The 23,569-nt window shown below is 38.6% G+C and overlaps 2 protein-coding genes across 7 annotated transcripts in view; one reads left to right on the forward strand and one right to left on the reverse strand.

Moving 5' to 3' along the window:
• IPO11 (importin 11) overlaps nt 1-23,569 on the forward strand; it is an 820,387-nt gene that overhangs the window by 540,337 nt on the left and 256,481 nt on the right. Inside the window, exon 30 of one of the 6 annotated variants that reach the window (XR_014831434.1) lies at nt 2,867-2,999. The exons of the other annotated variants lie outside the window; for them this stretch is intronic. The gene's annotated coding sequence lies outside the window, so the exon portion shown is untranslated. The remainder of the gene's footprint in view (nt 1-2,866; nt 3,000-23,569) is intronic. 6 annotated transcript variants of the gene reach the window in all.
• LOC110257266 (uncharacterized) overlaps nt 1-23,569 on the reverse strand; it is an 826,705-nt gene that overhangs the window by 8,286 nt on the left and 794,850 nt on the right. The window contains exon 13 of the mRNA XM_085002418.1: nt 106-162. The gene's annotated coding sequence lies outside the window, so the exon portion shown is untranslated. The remainder of the gene's footprint in view (nt 1-105; nt 163-23,569) is intronic.

Here is a 23,569-nt window from a genome sequence, read left to right on the forward strand (position 1 = left end):
ACTTTTCTTCATTACTATTTTTTCCTTTTGCTTCGCTTATTGGGATTCATGCAAGTGAATACAGCAGTTTTTCAGTTACAAGTGGACACTTTTGTCAACACTTACCCAATTTCGGAACCACTTAGCTCTGTAAACCCATTGATGATTTTAGAAGGCAGAATTCTGGTGAGAAAGGACATGGAAATCATTATAGGATGTTTTCTGAAGCTATTCAATATACTACTGAGATCAAAATGTCAAACACAATATTAGACATCTTCAAGAGAGATGCTTAAAACAAGATGTAAGCATCTTTCTTCTACAAATTATGATACACCTGTAATATGTAGAACTATGGAGAGCAATTTTTGTCAGTTAACAGAAGAAGATATTAGAGTTAGAGAAAACCTGAAAAGAAGCAACTGAAGACAGTGTGTATGTGTGTGCGTGTGTGTGTGTGTGTGTGTGTGTGTGTGCATGCCCATTCATATATGAAGGAGGAAAAGAGGTTGGAGAGCTAGGGTGAGAGTAGGGGCTTCTATATGAAAATATACTGCAAGTATTAGACCTCCAATTGGAAAAGCAAAGACTGGGCAGAAACCTGATTAATATTAATACAATCACAAACAACCTAGGTAGGAGAAAGAAGGGCTTGTTCAAAAAAATCTTGAAGACCTGGAATGAGAGAGGCTCCTTTGGAAACTTGAGAGGGACATTTAATGTAAATATGGAGAAGCATTCATCGGCTTAGTAGAGGATAGGTTTGTTGAGGCATATTAAGAAGTGCTGTAGGTAGGAAATGTAAACACACTTAAAAAGAATTGGGACAGATTTATTTAGGATTGACAGAATCATAAATAGCTTCCATAAAAAGTAGGACGAGACCCAGACCTCTTTTCTATAGCATTGATTGGAAACAGAACCCAAGCTGGATGGATCAAACTTGGATCTGAATAAGGAGATTCTTATTTCCATGTCTTGATGTTGATGTTGGATGCAGTTATTTGTCATGATTTTTAACTACCAACTCCCACAGTTTCTACATTCTTGCTTTGAATAACCACTGAAGAGAAAAATCTAGAAAAGTTATCTTATGAAACACAAGGTTCTTGGTCTATAAATATTTGAATGGTCAGCCAATTTCTGCTTGGTCGAGAGATAGCTGGATGCTAGATTGAATCCCTAGCTCCACTGCTGACATCTGTAAATAATAACAACAGAGATTAATATTTATATAGAAATTCCTGGATCAGATACCCTCATATAGTCCTTACAACAACCCTATAGGTAGGTGCTCCTCTTATTTTCATTTTACAAATGGGGACTTTTAGATACATACATAGAGGTTAACTTGCCCAAGTTTACACAGTGAGCGAAAGAGTTGGTCTTTGAATCTAAGGGCTGTGGTTATGATTTTAAATGCATGTATATTGTCTACTTACTGCTAGAGGATTTGCAGCTGTTCTCTCGAAGCAGCAGTTTAACCAGAAGGTAATGTGAAAACTCGTCCAGGGTTGATTATGAGTGAAGGGGAAATAACCCAACAATAATTAGATTAAGTATAATGGGGATCAGCAAGAGTATTTTTGGCTCCAAATATGCATGAGGTAGCTACAAAAGTGGAGATGGTAGCTGTTTTAAGCCAAGTGCTAATATGTGGTATTATCTGGAAAACTTTATGGGATTTTTCCTTTTTCCCCCTTAGTGCTCTTTTCAGAATTTAGGCTTATAAAACCTTTCAAACTCTTAGCATAAAAGTGCAAATGCTCTACAAATAACATTCCCTTTTAAAGTGACACATTTAGAGGACTTTAAAGTGAATGTTTGAGCTGAAGCATGTCTTCAAATTATCACAGACCTGAGGTAGAAATGCTATGAGGTCAAAACAAGGCTATGGGACTGCTTTAGAAAAAGTAGCAGGCACTGAATTATTTAGAGATGAGGGGTATGTATTTGTAAGAGAATTTTTCTAGATTTCCCTTACTTTGTCTTCTGTAGGTGATTTGAAAGCAAGCATTGAAATGAAGCTGGTAGTTAAAAATAATGACAAAGAATTGATTCCTAATGATCAAAAAGTCTCTTACCAACTTAAAATGGCCATTTTCCCCTCCTTAAGTATATGTAGTTAGATAAAAGAAATGGGGTGTCAGCTTAACCCAATTATTTTCAAGCACTTTCAAAAAAAATCTTTGGCATCCTTTTTTCAAAGAAACTTTGTGAGAAGCCTAAATTTTATTTTTTGTTTTTGTAGAACCCATAAAATGTCAAGCTGATGCTGGGGTGGGAGTAGAAAATGTGCTGGGGTTACAGAGGCTCTCCCTTTTGCAGACTTTCTATCCTTTATGAAGGCAACCTAGACATTTCACTTTGAACTGAACAAACTTCTTGTTTAGCTTGGTGTTGTAAATTTTGGCTAAAATGTTGAAACGATAAAGCACAAAAGATGTTACGTATGACGAGCCTCCAAGTTTAACAATATACATTTTTAGGTCTTTTTAAGCCAGTACCTTTTTTGAATACTGTTCTTATTCAAAGAAGGATAAATCCAAGTTCTCTAAAATGTGTTGGCAAAGAACCTCAAATTGATTTTTCCTGATTCAGATTCATTTAGTAGTTCTTATCTTTCTGTTGCTTTCCTTATGGAGCCAATGGCTATGGTATTTATAAAGCTATCTAGATGGCAAGAAGCAAATATGCTGAAGTTACTTTGAAACTGAGCTTTAACTTCAATCTGATATATTTTTTCTACTTTAAGAGACTGAACATATTGTGTTATCTGTAATAAAACCTGTCATTATTGGAGAGAAGGCTGATCCTAAGAGCCAAGTAGGTTAAGTGATCCATTACGTGTATTGTTTTTTTTTCCTATCATTTTTTTTTCTTCTAGTGCTTTATCATCTACTGGTCTCTAGGGGCAGCTTTGATTCCCCTTCCACTCTACTCTGAAGAGTCCTGAAGAGAAGGTATTTGGTTCCAGATGATTTCATCATCCAACAAATGTTTACAGCACCTGTTTCTTGGTAGGTGCTAAGCTCTGCTCTTACACCATGATGGTGAGCAAACCAGGAGGGTTCATTGTTCATGCCTTCATGGAGCTTAGGCTTCAGAGGGAGAGACAGATATATTTACATAATTATGTGGTATTGGATTATAAATTGTGATGAGTGTTAGGAAATAAAGTATAGAAAAGTAGAAATCATATGCCAGAGAGACCTAATGTGTTCCCCAAGAAAAGAAAAAACCTCTCTGTGGAATGGATGTTGCAGCACTGAATTTAAAATCAGAGTATTAAGAGCTAAGAGAATTGAAAGTTAAATCAAGATGATTTGGGGTTAGGAAAATCATGACTCTGGAAGAGCAGAGGAGACCTATCATTTTTGGCAGAATATGCCCTTGCTTTTATCTGCTGAAGGTAGAACCCAAGTTCTAGCTAGGTACCAAGTTTAAATGCTTCTGATGGAATTGAGCAGAACAAGAAGTACAAAGAACTGGGGCAAGAGATGTGCTTTCATACATATATTGGGATTTTCATTTTCTGTGTCAATAGAGAAGGAATTTACTTTAGCAAAAATTAAATTAATAATGTAAAGAGTTTTTTATTATTAAAATTTTGGGCATTGGGGCAAATATCATGAGATTTTGACATTTATATTTTTGAGGTTATATTTTCCGAGCTGTATTCATACTTGGTTCATATTATCTAACCCTTTCAGATATGCTTGGGAAATGGATTGAAGTCATGTCTCAGAGTGTGTATACTGTACGGCTTTGGGGTCAATAGAATTCATCTTCAGTCCTGACTCATCTTTTAGGCTTCTACAACAATACAAAAACGTGTTTTAAACCAAGAGGGTTCTATCTAATACTTTCACTGGTTCCAACAGACATGTAGAATCAGTGCTAAGATTTGGAAAATCAGGCTTTTTTTTTTTTTTTTTTTTTTTTTGACTGAGCCCTGCTGAAGTTTATAGGAAAAACAACAAAGTGTGGCATGTAATTAGCCTTAAGTCTCCTTTTCACGCCTTTTGCAATGCTGGGTCTCAGTTTTAGGCATAGGCATTTATTAAGCAAGAGAGCATGATGGATTTTTGGTTTGAGGTGAACAAAGTGGTAAAGATTTGGGCTTCTGCCCGGAATGCTGTGGTAGATATCTGATATCTTTGTTCAGCATGCATTTTCTCTTAATTTTTGCAACAAGATCCTGAATTCTCATAGGAGATTACTCGTACTCCATTCTCCCTGGGCTGGATAAGATAGTCACTCAAGGTGTAACAGATTTCTGTCCAAAGGTGGGCAGTGACTCAAGTAAGAACAATGGGCTTCCTCCTGGGAATTTGAATTTAGGCCAATGTTCCTTTTCCTGTATCACTAATACGCCTAATTTCAATTGAATATGGACCCTTCTATTAGGAAATATTATTAAATAGATTTAAAAACAATCCAGAAAATGTAATTCCAGGATAGAAAATTGTTGGAGTTGAGTCATTTTTAATGCTTGAGACTTAAAGATACCCTCTTTGAGATGTTGCTCCCCGGATCCTCAGGCTGTCCTAATTCTTGACCTTCTGGAGGTTTCTGTAAAGTACTTTGATTCCCTCCTGTGTGGTTAAGTTAGAGTATGTTCTGACACTTATGATGAGAGCTTCACCTGACTAGTATATATTTTTTTGTATTCTTTTGGATTGACTTTCTTTGGATGTGAGGCAGGAGATAGATGGGCTCCAGAAAAATGTTTGCAACTAGCCTCTTATTTATACTTTTTGAGGAAGGAGATAGGTACAACTAGCCTTTTATTCACATTTCCTGAGGCAGGAGATAGGTGGGCTCCAGGGTAAACATTGACAACCAGCCACCTATCTATACTTCAAGATAGAAATAACAACAGCCACAAGACAAATAACTGGTACTTGTCTTCTGTGAACAGTTAAATAATAGCAATGACAGGGTCAAAAGAGGGGGCTGAGCCCTGCTCAGACCAAAGATCAAGACGTCACATACTCCCCATCCTCAAGCTCAGGGAGACCCAAACTATGCATGTGCAGAGAGACCCATCTGGGTTAGAAAGGGAGGGATTGACAGCCATGATAAGTCTGCATAACATTCCTGCCATGCTTCCCTTTGGAATCCATCTTAGCCAAAAGATATGCATGCAGATTGGGAGAGCACCCTGGGTCTGGTCAGGTGTAAAAGATAAAACAAGATAATTGGCCAAAGGAAGACAAAGACCCAGAAGAACTGTCCTGTATCAGTGGTTTAAATCACCTCTCTGGTGCTCCTCATTCAGGGAAATGCCCGCACTCTTACTTCTCCTTTGGGTGTGTATTACTGCTTTATTCCTGCCTTAAATAAATAGACTACTTCTCTAGGTGCTCTTCCACATGTTGTACTGTGTTTCTAACGATAAACTTTATAGCTGTTTTTACAGTCTTTGCCTCCTTGAAACATTCTTGCTTTCAACAGGGGACAAGAATCTGGGCAATTCTGCTTTTAGCCACTAGCTAGTCTAGTGGCTAGGATTCCTGTTTTACAGTCTTTGCCTCCTTGAAACATTCTTGCTTTCAACAGGGGACAAGAATCTGGGCAATTCTGCTTTTAGCCATTAGCTAGTCTAGTGGCTAGGATTCCTGGGTTTTCACCCACGCTGCTCAGCTTCAGCTCCAGAGCATAGAATTAAGATCTGGCTTCAATCCATCACTCACTGCTGTCTCTCCAAGATCAGATGGATGCCCTTGGCTTGCTCTTCTCATGCCCCCAGAGTTTCCCATTCTCCTGGGGCAGGGCTATGGAAAGGGGCAGAGGAGGCTGCCGGACTTGATTTTACTATTGGCTTTGGGCCAGAGCCACCAGGGGTGGCTCTTGGCCTTTACACAATCCTGTCCTGTTCATCAGGGCTAGAGGTTCTTTATCAGAACCCGAGGTTAGGTCTGTATAGCAACAAAAAATGAGCTTTTACCTCCCCTATCCTCTTTTTATTTTTCTTGCTCATGGACCTGAAGTGATGCTAGGTGGCTGGTTGAGATGGAAAAATTCTAATTAAACATCACTAGAGATGTGACTAAATAAACCCATTATCTTGAGTGATTTTATAAAACTTGATGAGATTGGATTGAAGTCCTATTTTAGAGATTTAAAAATTAGTCTCAGAGTTCCCATCGTGGCACAGCAGATACAAATCTGACTAGGAACCATGATGTTGCAGGTTGCGTCCCTGGCCTCCCTTAGTGGATTAGGGATCTGGCATTGCCGTGAGCTATGATGTAGGTCACAGATGTGGCTCAGATCTGGCATTGCTGTGACTGTGGTGTAGGCCAGCAGCTGTAGCTCCAATTCGACCCCTAGCCTGGGAACCTCCATATGCCATGGGTGTGGCCCTAAAAAGAAAAAAAAAATAGTCTGGTTATTGAGGAAGAATTGCTTGTTAAGTATCCTTAGTCCCTGCCCTCATACATGGTGAATAATGCATTTGTATTATTCTAGGTACTTGCTTGCAGATTTAGCCTGAGATTTATAAAACTGCTGTTTGGTAGGTGAAAAACTGTCAAATATTGGCGGTTTCATGTGATTCAACCTGTACTGTTGAGGGATCAGTGTCACCACTTACCACTTTCCCTCCTCAGCCACACCTGCTTCTTGCCTTTGAATTTGCTGTTTTCTCTGTCTTAATTGCTCTTCTTTCAGATAATGATTTTCATCCTCGCTCTCTTCAGGTATTTTATGCAAATGTTACCTTCTCAAAGAAATCTTCCTTCACCATCGAGTCTAAAATTTCAATCTCCTGTCCTGACCAAACACACATTTGTTATCCCCCTTTCTGCTTTCTTTTTTCCCTGTAGGACCCATCATTATTTTGCATATTATATATATTAATTTTTGTTTATCATGTATCTCTACCTTATAATGTAAGCTCCAAGTGAGTAGGGATTTCAGTTTGTTTTATTCACTGCTGCATCTCCAGCATCTAGGATAGTGCCTGACACATAGAAGATGATCAACAAAACACGTGGAATGAATGAATGTGGCCATAAGTCCATGGGTCCAGATCTTTGAAAACACCACATTGGTAACTGGTTACTCCCTTTTGTGCCAAAAACAGGATTGCAGATGTCTCTGTAAATATGGTACAGGGTGAGAGGAGGCCAAAGACACAAACTGTGGCCCATCCCTTTTCTATTCAAACAGGAGAGCTCAGTTTTATCTTATGTTTTGGCTTTCAGGCCAGATTTCATTAGGAAAATGATTTATGCAGATAATAATTTGAAACCACTGATTTGCAGTATCAACAACGATTAATATTTACAAGTGACCACGTCATTTTGAGACTAAAATATGGTGATTACGGTGCTTTTTCACCATCTTATAAGGAGAGTGTAAGTAGGGGTGTGATGGGGACTCATCCATAAAAGCCCCACTTTCAATGAGCTTCAGATGTGAGTGATTTTAAAAATTTCTCTGGAAATGTAAGTTGCTCTATTTTTTTTTTCTTTTTTTTTGGGCCACCTTGTGGCATGTGGGGATTCCCAGGCCAGGGATCAGATCCAAGCCACAGTTGCAGCAATACCAGATCCTTAACCCACTGGGCCGGAGAACTGAATCTTTGTCCCAGTGTTCCAGAGATGCTGCTGATCCCTTTGCACCACAGTGGGAACTCCAAAATTATTGTATTTTAATGAGCTATTGAAAACTCCCTCTCCCTCATTCCTAGGTATATTACTCTATATTAAATCTCCATGCAACTGAAAATTCCTAGGGGAAGGCGACCTAATATTATTTATGTTTTATTTTTTGCTGAGTGCTATATGAGACAGAAGCAAAGGTAGTAGGTATGAGGCATAAGCAGGTCTCAGTCCATAATCTCCAAAATTTGTGTATTATATTTTTTCTTTTTCTTTCTTTTTTCTTTTTTTCTTTTTTAGGGCTGCAATGAGGCATATGGAAGTTCCCAGGCTAGGGGTCAAATCGGAGCTGTAGCTGCTGGCCTATAGCACAGCCCCAGCAACGCAGGATCCAAGCCGTGTCTGCAACCTACACCACAGCTCATGGCAACACCAGATCTTTAACCCGCTGAGCTGAGCGAGGCCAGGGATTTTACCTGTGTCCTCATGGATACCAGTCAGGTTCATTACCACTGAGCCATAATGGGAACTCCCAAAATCTGTGTATTTTCAACATATTTAAAAACACTTGATGACATGAAAATTGTTTAGGCCACAATGTAAAGATGTTAGAAGAATCCATGCGAAAGCAAGAAGGTGAACCATGCACAGAAAGTAATCAAAAGATGTATCTGTATCTATTTGTTCTCCCAGTAACCTGGCCCAGAACCCTGTCAGAGTCATTTAACAAACTGATTTCACATCCGAGGAAACAACAGCCAGATATGCAAGGTCACACAGCTAAATACTTGGCAGGGTTAACGATTAGAACACAGATCACTGAGGGGTGCCTTAATCTCCTGTTTTTCCAGCATACGCTGCTTCCCTCTCATAAATCCTTCAAAATGGATATAAATGCACTTTATATGTTAATACAGAACACTGTTTTATCCAAAATGTAAACATATAAAGCAAACTCTCACCTATCAAGATTTACAAATTGAAAGGGAACCACAATAAATGTTAGTTGAATAATCATTCTTAGACTAGAAGAATAACTAATATTTAACTAATAATTAATAGTGATTATGATGGAAGAAGTACCATTTATCATACAACTATAAACATGTAAGACTACCGGGGGAAAGACATGGAATCAAGAGAAAGAAAAGAAAAGAAGTCTACATGTTAGTTACAGTAGCGTGAATGAAATTCTGATATGTAAATATGAGAACATCCAGGAAAATAAGACAGGGGCGCTAAAGGGTCCACTGACCCCATAAAATGGAAAATGCAGTTGTTGTAGTGATATGAGCTCCTGCGTTGGTTTTTTTCTTGCCCTTACATTGATTCTGTTAATCATAATGATTCTTAACCTGTTTTGATCCAGGGACCTTTTGAAAATCTGGTTAAAATGATAGACTTTTTTCTCCCAGAAAAATGTTCCTATGCAGTGTCCTCAAATGCCACTAAGTGATGTGCAAAGAAGTAACCTTCTTTGTTGACCTGTGGCTGCATTTTGTCCCTATCGCAAGCCTGCACTCTGTCTGATAGCAGGGACCTAATCCAGCTCCTGGCAGCATGCCATCCCTTCAGTGACTTCTCCATGATTTGAGGTTTAAAATAACAACAGCAATATCCTGATATTTCCTCCCCTCTTCCTCCTTCTACAGTTATTTCTAAACCTTGGGCTCTGCTTCTTGTTCTTACCTTGTTCTTTGAGCAGGTATCCCTGCAATGCACAAACGGCATACTGGGGCTGTGGGTTGTCGTTCCCATCACCTCTTGCTTTTCTTGCTCAGCAGCCATGTTGCTATAGTGCTCCAATTGCATAGTCCCTTTGGCTAGTCCCTGCTGTGTTCTTTTGTCCCAACTCCCTGATTCTCCCTCTCTCAGTCCCTTTCTCCTGGACAGCTTAGAGATGCTGAGGGGGGCAGGAGAAATAACTTGTCGTAAAGGATTCTCATTCTGGGAATATAAGTATATGAATTTTCTTATTTAAAGATTAGGTAGGGAGTTCCCTTCATGGTGCAGCAGAAACAAATCCAACTAGTATACATGAGGATGCAGGTTTGATCCCTGGCCTTGCTCAGTGGGTTAAGGATCTGGCATTGCCATGAGCTGTGGTGTAGGTAATAGTTGTGGCTTGGATCCCGAGTTGCTGTGGCTGTGGTGTAGGCCAGCAGCTGCAGCTCTGATTAAACCCCTACCCTGGGAACTTCCACGTGCTGTGGGTGGCAGCCTTAAAAAAAGAAAAGAAAAAGCAAAAAAAAAAAAAAAAGAAAAAAAGATCAGGCAGGAGTTCCCATTGTGCCTAAGTTGTAATTAACCCCGACTAGTATCCATGAAGATGTGGGTTTGATCTCTGGCCTTGCTCAGTGGGTTAAGGATCTGGCATTGCTGTGGCAGTGGCATAGGCTGGCAGGTGCAACTCCAATTGACCCCTAGCCTTGGGACCTCCATATGTGATGGGTGTGTCCTTAAAAAGACAGATAAATAAATAAGGATGCAAAGAATAAATGAAAAATAATGAAAATAACATTGTGATAGGATGTGGGCAGAAAGGGAATGAAATAGATGGGGAGTGAGTGAGACTTTTTTTTGGTCTTTTTCTAGGGCCACACAGGTGGCATATGGAGGTTCCCAGGCTAGGGGTCCATTCAGAGCCGTAGCCACTGGCTTATGCCAGAGCCACAGCAATGCAGGGTCCGAGCCATGTTTGCGACCTACACCACAGCTCACGGCAACGCCAGATCCTCAACCCACTGCAACCTCATGGTTTCTAGTTGGATTCGCTAACCACTGAGCCATGATGGAAACTCCAAGACTTTTAACAGTTTGGACTTTTCATTTAAAAAACTTACATATTCACAGAATAAAATTCAATAAAAATGACGAAATAAGTCCAATCTTAAAATTGTTTGCTAACAGAAACAAATACTAATGCTAAATGTATATTAAACTAATAAGATAACTGTAGAGAAGATGTTTAATTGGATTATATTTGAACACATATTTATACTTGGATATAATCTAAGATAACAAAAGAACTACAGGGAAATCTTATATGTATTTAGTAGTTTGCTCTAGGAAGTTATTGTAATTTTAAAACTATTTCATGTGTATTTTAAGATAGAATAAGTGAATCAGTATGTTGTTATTGTTGGCAACCAGGATTTTCACTTGGAGTAGGGAGTTACAACATACAAGATGGGGGGGGTACAATAAGGAAGAACTTTTTGGTATTAAATTTAGGTTGGAGTTATTAAAATAAATTCATAATTTTAAAATACCTGTATATAGATATAAGTATATATATTACATAAATAATAGAGACCTAACACACACACATACACATATATGCACACAGAACTGGCTAACTGCATACATTTGTTCTCCCCTTGAAAGATCTAAAAGCAGTGATACCTTAGTGACCGTGAATACTCCTAGCACCCAGATCTTGATTGTGAATACCATAATCCACTGAAAGAAAGCAGAATTTCTTAAAGAAACAGCTAAAGCGGGGAACGTACAAGGTGAACCTGGAATTTTTTGTGCCAGGAAACAATGACTTGTTCAAAGACTAACTGGGTCTTGTCAAGAACCCAACATGAATAGTAATGGTAACACATATTAAAAAGTTCATGAGTCTACTGTCATATCCAGAAATAGAAAGGGAGGAGAGAGGAATTGAGAGAGAAGATTGTCCCCCTTTAAGGAGATTCATGGCAACTAATAAACGTAGACTGAATGAGAGAACAGTCACTACTTTGTAACATCCAACATGATACAATTGATGTAGGTATCAGTGGATGCTGTGGTGCTGTGAGAGCAGAATAACAGCCCCCAAAGAGGTTCATGCCCGAATGCCAGGAAAGTGTTACTGTACCTGATCAAAGGAATTTTGCTGATGAGAGTAAAATTAAGGACCTTGTGGTGGAGAGACTATCCTGGATTGTTTGGGTGGGGTCAGTGTCATCAGCAGGGTCCTTATAAGTGGGAGGGGGGAGCAGGAGAGAAAGAATCAGAGTGATGGCAATGTGAGAAGGACTCGTTACTGGATTTGAAGATGGAGGAAGTGAGCCATGAGCCAAGGGCAGCAGGCAGATGGAGAGAAAGTTGGAAAAAGTGGGGCAGGATGTTAGCAGTTGGTGGTTCTTGGTAAGGGATATGCAAGTGTTCCTATAATTTTCTTTTAGTTTTCTATAGATTTGAAAATTTTCAAGATGAAAAATAAATTAATTAAAAAGAAAAAGCCTACACTCTGAGTTAACCTAGGTAATATTATTGTCATTTTGCACATAGGGAAAGTTAATATTATGAACATAGGCACAGCACCAGTAAGAAGCAGGGATGGAGTGCAACTCAGGTATTCCAGCTACATGTATGTTGTACATTTTATTAAGTGTTTAACCACCTGTGGGCCCTGGTGGCTTCGGGATCTTTGAAGGAAGTCTTTCTTGAAAATGCATTTGGGTATCCAGCTTTGTCTATAGATTGAACTATACCTCACATATATTCTACTATTTGCAATGTCAGTTCAGATATTTTTATTTAAAAAGTATTTGAAAATAAAAACTCCTATTAAATATGTACATTCAGGCCATTTAAAAACAGAAAGTAAAAATTTGGATTTTTTAGTGCTTACTTATATGCCACCACTGCTCATTCTTACCATAGAACATTGATATGGGATAATATTGATCTCAAGTCTTGCCTAACTAGAAGAAAGCCTTTAAGGGTGGAGACTGCTCTGAGTTGTTCACCACTCTATTTATAGAGCCTAGAACAGTGCTTTGTATTTGCATCCAATAAATACTGGTTGAACGGATGAGTTGGGCAGAACTGCAAGGAAGGAGCCACATCAGTTAAAATTTCATGTATTATCCATCCACACACAGAAGTTGGTCTGCATTTTAGAACCATTGCATAGACCCCTGAAATCATCCTTAGACTCTAAATTAAATTCCCTCTCTACACTTCTTCCTTCTGTCTCAGTAATTTTCTATTGATATTTTAGTCTTTATTTCTCTATTATTCAATTGTTACTTCTAAATAGGACCTTCTAGCCAAGCTGAGTGCCTTTTTATGTGTGTGTTTTATTTCTTGAAACATATTTTAAGCTTCTGAAGGACAGAAGATACTTCTTGCTTCTTTTTTATTACTGTTTTTAAAATCCGGAACCTGACATGGTGCCTTTTTTTTTTTTCTTTTCTTTTTTGGTAGGCAGCTGTTATTTTTGTTTCTCCTAGCTTCTATTCATTCCTCTCTTCTTGATAATAACATTCTACTTTCTTTCTGGGAAATCATCTCATCTCCATTTTTTGAACAACTTTGGGTAAAAAAAAAGTTGTCCTGCTCTATCTTAACTAACCAGGAGAGAAGGAGTCTATGGAAGGAATAAGTTAATGAAAGACTGTAATCTCCTCTACATCATAATTAATTGCATAAAGATAGACCATTGTCACACTTCTTACAATATCAGATCGAAGAATTTATTCATTGCAAGTAAATGAGAGTCTTTCTGGGGCTGCTTTGAATAGATTACTGGTTGACAGATTTGCAATAATTTTTGATTTGCAGCTATACAAAAGAAAGGAAGCTGGGCAGCTGCCCCTTTAGTTCCTCAGTGACAGGTAACTAGCAAGATGTTTAAGGTGAGGGACCCTAGACTCTGCAGTTTTCTTGTGCTTCTGTGATTCACACTCATGTCAGTGCTTGTCTCTCATGACTAAAGTATTTCCCATGTATGATTGGGATGTTTGGAGATGTGTCTCGGGTGCCCAAGGCCTCTATGACATTGTTTAGTTTGCTCTTGTCCCTCTTCTGTGTCCTTTTGTAAATCCATGTGTCCATGGATTTTGTTAGCAGGCTCTCTTTCCAATGAATTCCTATTTACCTAAATAACCAGAAATGGTTTCTTTTGGCTGCCACTAAAGAAATATGGCTGGTAGAACTATGAATAAGTTATGTTTTCAATGCATTTTAGTTATATAGTTAATGTATCAATTAGTAACTGCTCTATTATAAACCACTTCCAAATATGGTGGCTTGAAATCACAACTGTTATTTAGCTCACCATTATGCAGGTCTGTGGGTAAGACTGGGTTCAGCTGACTGGTTCTCTTGGTTTCAGTCAGATTTCCCCACATTCAGTATGTTTGCCATAAGTATCTTTGTCACAAGCATTTTTGACCCAAACGTTTTCCCTGTGTAACTAATTGAGCATGAGGCAATTTTACCTTAATGGGAAACATAATGAAAAATAAAATAGGACACTAAAAGGAAAATACTGAGACATGAGAAATGAGTAAAAAAATTTAGCAAGCTATTATGAAATGTAAATATTTCAATACCTTTAGAATGTGTGTAAATTCATGTAACACTGCATATATAACTCATTTTATTTTGTGGGTTGTACCTAAGCATTTGTCTCCCACGTATTTCATTTATAGTATTTTATGTATTTGTTTATTTATTTGTTGCTTATTGTTTTGTCTCCTTGTTTGGCATTGAACCTTTTCACTAAAGTTTCGTCCTTCATTAAGAGAGGTATCAGTTTTCAAACACAGGATGCATAGGTATAACTAGGCTTTGTATTGCATTGTGAAAGCCTCTGCACTATTGTTTGCCCTTGGCATATTTCATGTGTCTGTTGGAAGATGTTCCAAAGTTCTTTGGGGAATGTGGGTTCAATTCTGTGCCTTCAAGTCCTTCAGAGCCTCTTTTCCTTCCAAAGTAGTGTTTCAAAATAAGAAATTGGGAGTTCCTGTTGTGGCTCAGCAGGTTAAGAACCCATCATAGTGTCCATAGTATCTATGAGGATGTGGGTTTGAGCCTTGGTTGGGGATCTGGTGTTGCTACAAGCTGTGGTATAGGCCAGCAGCTGCAGCTCCTATTCAGCCCCTAGTCAGGGAACTTCCATAACACAGGTGCAGCCCCAATACAAAAAATAAAAAGAAAGAAAGAAAAAAAGAAAAAGGAAACCAACTCTTAGGACAAATCGTCATCACCTGTCAACTCAAAAAAAAAAAAAAAAAAAAAAAAGCCAGTTCTAGTTGCTAACTAGAAGAAATACTAATACATTTTGACCAGTTGAAGCCAAACTTTCAAATAAAAAACTTCTAACCAGTTATTTTACCTTTCATGGAAAAATTGCCTTTAGGCAAAAGTGCTCCTGGTATAGATGCTGCCAAGGATGTTTATGGTGAAAGTACATAGAAAAATTTTCTCAAGTTTTTGTGGCGAAATGCAGGTCAGTGGAGCAGTTTTGCTTCTAGAGGTTGGCTTGTTCACATGGTGGAAGTGGGGTCTCAAGAGAAAGAGATAAGTGTTATAGGTTGAATTATATTCCCCCCAAATTCATATGTTGAAGACAACACCCAGTAGCTCAGACTGTGACCATCTTAGGAGATACAGCCATTAATGAAGTGATTAAGTTAAATGAGGTCATTAGAGTGGGATCTAGTCTAATCTGACTAATGTTCTATAAGAAGGAGAAATTTTGACATGCACAAAGACACGAGGGGTGCACATGCACAGAGGAAAGACCATGTGAACACACAGCAAGAGAATGGCCAACAAGCCAAGGAGAGAGGTCACAGAAGAAACCAAACTTGCTGACACCTTAATCCTGGACTTCTAGCCTACAGAACTGTAAGAAAATAAATTCCTGTCATTGAAGCCACCCAGTCTGTGGTATTTTATTATTGCACACCTAGCAAACATGGACCACAGAAGGTCTCTTGTGGTTTGGTTTTAGAATTCGCATAGCATCAGTCCAGCTGCATTATATTGATGAAACTAAGCCACAAGTCCAGCCTAACTAGGAGGTCACATTACAAATAACTATGGATAGAGAGAGGGGATTAATTGTGGCCATTTTTGAAAATAATCTGTCACAACTATTTGAGTGGTAAGGGAGTATTCAGAATAGAAATAGATATTAATGCCAAAAATGTTCTTGGGTATTTTTTCAACCATTGAAATGTTTTGTCTAAAGCATAGTTTTCTTTGTGTGAGTGGAATAGGCTAACTGATGTTTATCCCATGGTCTGCACAATGAAAACATGCCCACCTGTGCTAAGGAAGCACTACTCTATGTACCATGAATTGCAATGCCTTGAAAAATGACCAGAATATGAAAGGAATGGTATTTTTAAATTAGTCAAATTATATCTGTTAGGTGGTAACTATAAAACAGAGAGGAAATGAAATACAGCAAAACCAGATGTCTTGATGTGGTAGGGATTTATAATTAGACATTCCTCAGGCCACCGTTGATGGCCCTGGAACAAAGATACTCTCATGAACCTCAAAGCCTCAAGATAAACATAGCTGGAGAAACTGTTAAATTTTAACAATATGACCTATACCTTCTTTTACCTATTTTCCCTATTCCATACCCTACTTCCTTATCAGTACATGACTAAGACATTACTCCTTACATACACAAGAAGCCCCTTGCCTGTATGGCAGGGGCTCTGAGTCTCCTCTTGACTCTATGCTCTTGGCCACTCTGCTCGTCGATAAACTTGCTTGAGAGCTCATGTTTCTTTGTCCTTGGCCTCTTGTATTGTAACAATAGTATTAGGTCTGAAAAAATTAGTGTTATCATGTCTTGTTAATTTGCAGAGGAACAGTTGCCAAAGTCTTGTTTTTCATAGGCTAGAGAGATAGAAAATGTCAGAGAAGTTTCTTTCTTTTTTTTTTTTTTTTTTTTTTGTCTTTTTGCCTTTTGTAGGGCCGCTCCTACAGCATATGGAGGTTCCCAGGCTAGGGGTCCAATCAGAGCTGTAGCTACGGGCCTACGCCAGAGCCACAGCAGTGTGGATCCAAGCTGTGTCTGTGACCTACACCACAGCTCACAGCAACACTGGATCCTTAACCCCCTGAGCAAGGCCAGGGATCTAACCTACAACCTCATGGTTCCTGGTCAGATTCATTAACCACTGCGCCACAACGGGAACTCCAGAGAAGTTTCTTCACTTTAAAGATAAATTATTGTCTAAGGGGAAAAAAAATCTTCAAGCCTTAAAAATAGAATCTATATCTTATTCACCTTTGCATTTCTCCATGATAATGACAGTCTTAATGGAGAAGGTGTTTAAGTATTGAAGAATTAATACTGGCATCTAAATACTCCCCATCTAGTATGGGGAGGGGACAGAATTAAGATGGCAGGGTAGAAAGAATGGAGCTCACCTTCTCTCATAAAAGCAACAAAATTACAACTGACTGCTCACAACCTTCAACAAAATAGACAGGAAACTATCAAAAAAGATATCTTACTCCAGAAGACAAATATGAGGCCACATTGAGATGCTAGGTGGGGCAATTATGTGACATTAAGCAACCCCATACCCACTGGGTAGATGGTCCACAGACTGGAAAGTAACTATATAGCAGAGGCTAACCCATGGGAGTGAGAGTTCGGAGACCCATGTCAGGTTCCTACCCCTGGGGATCTGGCATCGGGAGGAGGAGCCCTTAGAACATTTAGCCTTGAGGGCCAGCTGGGTTGTGCTCAGGAACCCGATGGGACTGAGGAAAACGGAGACCCTGCTCTTGACAGACACACACAGGCTTTCATGTGCACAGGGTCCCAGGGCAAAGCAGAGACTCCATAGGAATCTGGGTCAGACTTGCCTGCAGTTCTTGGAGGATCTTCTGGGAAAACAGGGGGGTGACTGTGGCTCATTGTGGGGGAAAGACATTGGAGGCAAAAGTCTCAGGAATAATCATCAGTGTGAATTCCTCTGGGGTGGCCATTTTGGAAATAAATCTCATCCCACTCATCAGGGCTGAAAAGGCCAGACAACAAATCTGGTGGGAACACAGCCCCACCCATCGGCAGACTGCATAAACACCTCCCAGGCACACGAGGCTGCCTCTAATCACACCCAGAGACAAAGCCCCACCCACGAGATGGGTAAGAATCAGCTCCACCTACCAGTGGGCAGGCACTAGTCCCTCCCATTGGGAAGCCTGCAGCAAGCCCCTGTACCACCTTCAGCCGCAAGGGAGGCATACATCAGAAGCAAGAGAGGTTATAACCCTATTGTCTGCATAAAGGAAACCACACCAAAAAACTATATGAAATGAAAAGGCAGAGAATTATGACTCAGATAAGGGAATAACAATAACAACAACAAACTCCCAGAAAAACAGCTAGGTGAGCTGAAGATTACCAACCTCCATGAAAAAGACTTTAGACCAAAGATAATAAAGGTGATTTAAGATTTTGGAAATAAACTGGAGGCAAAGATTGATAAATTACTAGAAACACCGAGCAAAGAAATGGATGATTTAAAGATTAAGCAAGCAGAGATGCAAAATACAATGACTGATGTAAAAAATTCCCTAGAAAGAAGCAACAGCAGAATATAGGAGGCAGAAGCCCAAATAATCAAGGTGGAAGACAGACTATTGGAAATTGCTGATGTGGAACAGAAAAGAGGAAAAAAAAAAAAAGAAATGAAGAAAGTTTAAGAGAACTCTGGGACAATGTTAAATGCACCAAAATCCATATTATAGGGGTGCTGGAAATAGAAGAGAGAGAGAAAGGACAGAGAAAATATTTGAAGAGATAATAGCCAAAAACTTCTCTAACTTGGGAAAGAATCACTCACTCAAATCCAGGAAGCACGAATACTATATAAAATAAACCCAAGGAGGAACACCCTAAGACACATATTAATCAAACTGACCAAAATTAAAGGCAAAGAGAAAATATTTAAAGCAGCTATGGAAAATAAACAACATATAAGGGAACTGCAATAAAGTTATTGTCTATTTTCTTACCAGAAACTCTGCAGGCCAGAAGGAAGTGGCACAATATACTTAAAGTGATAAAAGGAAAAAACCTCCAACCAAGATTGCTTTACCCAGCAAGTCTCATTCAGATTTGAAGGAGAAATCAAAAGCTTTACAGACAAGCAAAACCTAAGAGAATTCACCACCACTAAACCAGCTTTACAACAAATAATATAGGAACTTCTCTAGGCAGAAAAGAAAAGGCCACTGCTAGAAACAAAAGTGTTACAAATTATAAGGCTCACCAGTAAAGGCACACATATAGTAGAGGTGGGAAATCATTGGCACAGATATTTGCTATCAAAACCAGAAATCATGAGAAGAGGATTTCTGGTACAAATGCAGGATACTAGAGATGTACTTGCAATTAAGAGATCAACAATTTAAAACAATCTTGTATATATATATATATATATATATATATATATATATACACACACACTCCTATATCAAAACTTCATGGTAACTGCAAACCAAAAATCTACAATAAATGAATATGCAGATAAGAAAAAGCAATCCAAAAGCAACACTAAAGATGTTCATCAAACCACAAGAGAAGAGAACAAGAGAAGAAGTGAAGAAAAAAGACCAACAAAACCAAATCCAAAATAATTAATAAAATGGCAATAATAATATACATATCAATAATTACCTTAGGAGTTCTCATGGTGGATCAGCAGTAATGAACTTTACTTGTATCCATAAGAACGTGGTTGAATACCTGGCATTGCTCAGTAGGTTAAGGATCTGACTTTGCTGTGGTGTAGGCTGCAGACACAATTTGGATCTGGTATTGCTGTGGCTCTAGTATATGCTGGCAGCAACAGCTCTGATTTGACCCCCTAGCCTGGGAACTTCCATATGCTGTGGGTGTGGCCCTTAAAAAAAGACCAAAAAAATTACCTTAAATGTAAATGAACTAAATGCTCCAACTGAAACACATAGACTGGCTGAATGGATACAAAAACTATACAATATATGCTGTCATCAAGAGACTCACTTCAGTCTCTTGTATAGGGACACGCACAAATTGAAAGTGAGAGGATGGAAGAAAGTATTTCATGCAGATGGAAATTAAAAGAAAGCTGGAGTAGGAATACTCCTATCAGACAAAATAGTCTTTCTTTTTTTCTTTTTAGGGCCACACCCACGGCATATGGAGATTCCCAGGTAAGGGGTCAAATTGGAGCTACAGCTGCCAGCGTATGCTACAACCACAGCAATGCCAGATCCAAGCCGTGTCTGCAACCTGCACCACAGCTCACAGCAATGCCAGATCCCTAACCCACTGAGCAAGGCCAGGGATCAGACCTGCAAGCTCATTGTTCCTAGTCAGATTCATTTCCACTGTGCCAGAAATGGGAACTCCAGATGGGATGGGATGTTTCCACTGTGTCTGGATGATAACTCCATACAAAATAGACTTTAAAATAAAGAATATTATAAGAGACAAAGTAGGGTATTACATAATGATCAAAAGATCGATCCAAGAAGAAATAATTATAAATATATATGTACCCAACATAGGATCACCTCAATATATAAGGCAACTGCCTCAAAAGGATAAATCGACAATAACACAATATTAGTGGGGACTTTAACATCCCACTTGACAGCAATGGACAGATCATCCAGAAAGAAAATTAAATTAAGGAAACATAGGCCTTAAATGATGTATTAGACCAGATGATTTTAATAGATATTTCTAGAACATTCCATTCAAAAGCAGCAGAATACACATTCTTCTCAAGTGCACATGGAACATTCTCTAGGATCACATTCTGGTCCACAAATCAAGCCTCAGTAAACTTAAGAAAATTGAAATCATATCAACCATCTTTTCTGACCACAATGTTATATGACTGGAAATCAATAAGGGAAAAAAAATGTAAAAAACTCACAAACACATGGAGACTAAACAACATGCTACCAAACAACCAAGAGATCACTGAAAAAATCAAAGAGGAAATTAAAAAATACCTTGAAACAAATGACAACAAAGATACAACAATCCAAAACCTATGGGATGCAGCAAAAGAAGTTCTAAGTTTTATAGCAATAAAAGCCTACTGCAGGAAACAAGAAAAATCTCAAATAACCTAACTTTACATCTAAGGCAACCGGAGGAAGAATAGCAGACAAAAACCCCAAATTAGAAAAAAAAATTCATAAAGATCAGAGCAGAAGTCAATGAAATAGAAACGAGAAAACCATAGAAAAGATCAATGAAACTAAAACCTGGTTCTTTGAAAAGATCAACAAAATTGATAAACACTTAGCCATACTCATCAAGAAAAAAAGAGAGAGGACTCAATAAAGTTAGAATTTTATTATAATTGTACAACCATCATCACAACCTAATTTTACATTTCCATCCCAAACCCCCAGCCTATCCCTCCCCTAACAACCTGTCTCCTTTGATAACCATAAGTTTTTCAGTCTGTGAGTCAGTTTCTGTTCTGCAAAGAAGTTCTTTGTATTTTTCTAGATTCAACATATACGTGATAGCATATGATGTTTGTGTCTCACTGTCTGACTAACTTCACTTAGCATGATAATTTCTAGGTCCATCCATGTTGCAGCAAATGCCATTATTATTCCATTCCTTTTTATGGCTGAATAATATTTCATGGTGTAAATGTACCACATCTTTATCTACTTCTCTGTTGGACATTTAGATTACTTCCATGTCTTGTAGTTGCTTGTAGTAGTCTATTATGATCCTTTGTATTTCTGTGATGTCCACTGTAACTTCTCCTTTTTCACTTTTTTTTTTTTTTTTTTTTTTTTTTTTTTGGTCTGTGGTTATAGCATGTAGAAGTTCCTGGGCCAGGGATCAAACCTGCATCACAGTAGCTACTTGGGCCACTGCAGTGATGATGTCAGATCCTTAACCTGCTTGCCACAGTGGGAATTCCTATTGAGAGATTTTTGACAGTAGTAATGGCATATGAAAGCCTTAATCTACATCAGCCTAAATATGAACACTTTATGTTCCAGGATTTCGCTACTGATGATGGGGGTCGGCATGAAGGGCAGTGTGGGGAGCAAAAAGCTATGGGAACTGCCTCTAGACCCACATGGAAACTCCAAAGTGCAGGGAGTTCAAGTTTCAGAGGATGAATATTTGGAAAAATAGGAAACCATATGGTGAATGAATGCTTCCTTTTTAACCCCCCGTGACTTCTGAAGGTCCTGTGGAATGGCGCAACCAGACCCTTAGAGTAGCCATCTCCATCATGCATCTTTCTGTTGTTTCTCACACCTTTTCCACTTCATCTGCTTTCCCTCACTCATGCTCCCTGGATCACACTCCCTGAAAAGAAATCAGTCTTTGTTTCCTCTTTTATTTTCTAGGAAACCCAAGATAAGATACTCATAAAAAAAGAGGATAACATTGGGAAGATAAGAGTCCTGTAAACTCAAACTTTGCTTACTTGAAAATATGTTATGTACCTGTGGTGAAGGTCTACCATCCCTTCCAATCAATACTTTTCAGCAAATCAGAAAAGACTTGTTACTTTCTACTTTTTCCTAAAGCTTAAAAAATCCATAAGTGTGTTGGAAAACCAAAACATGTAAATAATTCCTCAAAGGTAAAAAACAATCAAAATTATAAGAGAAACAAGAGCAGGGAAACCATGTCTTAAGATCCATCTCAAACCTACCTGTATCTTTGCATCTCCACTGTCACCTTCCTAGGCCAAATTACCTTCCCCTCTTACTAGGGTTCCACCTGGTCTCTTTGCTTTGCTCTTGTCCATCTTTATTTCCTTCTGTATATTTTTCCCACCTTACAGCTTTTGGAATTTACTGTTGGCCTCTGCCCTAGATGCTCCTTACTTGCTTCTTCCTGTAGCTGGCTCCTTTTTTTGGTTCACTTTAAACATCATATTCTCAGGTTAGAGCATCTTCTGACTTCTGATCTAAAGTCACCCTCCTCTTCTGCTCGCTTTCCATCATTTCCTATTCCATTTATTTGTTACTTTCTTCATGAAATTTATTGAATCTGTGTCTTTATCTTTTCCTTCCATATTAGTGGCTGTTCCTCCCATTAGGACATTTGTGTCCTGAAGACAGGGACCTCCTCTGCTGTCTTCATTGCCCTATCTTGAGCTTTCAGCTCAGTTAGTGACACAGAGGATGTGAAAAAATGACACTTTTCTGAGGACTCTTTACTCATTCAACAAGCAATGTGTCAACGGTGGAGCTAGATATTGGCAATTATGAGGAAGGAGATAGGGCCCTGCTTTCAAGGAGCTTTGAGTGGAGGACAGCATGGACTTTTGTTTTCTGATTCATAGTTTGATCATTTGTGCTACATATTTATTTTTACTATTAAACTTTAACACAGTCTAGTGTTTGCCAGATCTCAGTCATCTTAGTATCTCTACAGAGGCTAGCATATACCATGAAAATAAAATCATATTTTTGAAGGCACAAAAAAGTTCTAAGGGAGTTTTTATAAATATGATATGTTGTTATTATTTTAAAATTATTGTCATTAATTGCCCAGTAAAGTAAAATCAGTATTCATTAACTACTTTTTGTTAATGACTGAATGAAATGTCCATATAGGGACTTCTTGTGTGGTGCAGAGGGTTAGGGATCTGGCATTTTCACTACAGTGGCTTGGGTTGCTGCTGTGGCATAGGTTCAGTCCCTGGCTGAGGAACTTCCACATATGTGGGTGCAGCCAAAAAAATAAGTCTACATAAAAGGGTGAAATAAAGATAGTGGTGTCAGCAAAAAGGAGGAATCAGGGTAGATGACAGGCAGAGAAGCAAAAGAAAAACTGGATTTGAAAGTCAAATCCCAAACTGCTATAAGGATATTCCTCTGCTCATTTTCTTTCCTGGAACGTTAGAATAATTATTAATAATCATTTCCTTAGATATCTGTAGGCGGTTAACTAATGAGTCTGATGCAGTTTTAACACCTAAGAACAAAAAGTTCACAGACTGTAGCATGTCTGTCTACTGGCAGATTTACCTCATTATTTTCCAGTTTTGGTATGAGAAGCTCACACAAATTAATTAAAAACATCCAGTCACCAACAGTCATTTAATTGTGATCTTTTGGGAGAAGGCAATTGTGTACCATTTCACTAATGTGAGATGGGAAGCCTGCAAACATCATGCACCTGTAATTTTATAAATTATTAATGAAGATCAATATAAATA

Source organism: Sus scrofa, chromosome 16 (genome assembly GCF_054392235.1).
Source record: "Sus scrofa isolate SSC_HxYL_T2T_F1_AM1 chromosome 16, Sscrofa_HxYL_maternal_Yorkshire_Landrace_v2.0, whole genome shotgun sequence".
NCBI lineage: Eukaryota > Metazoa > Chordata > Mammalia > Artiodactyla > Suidae > Sus > Sus scrofa.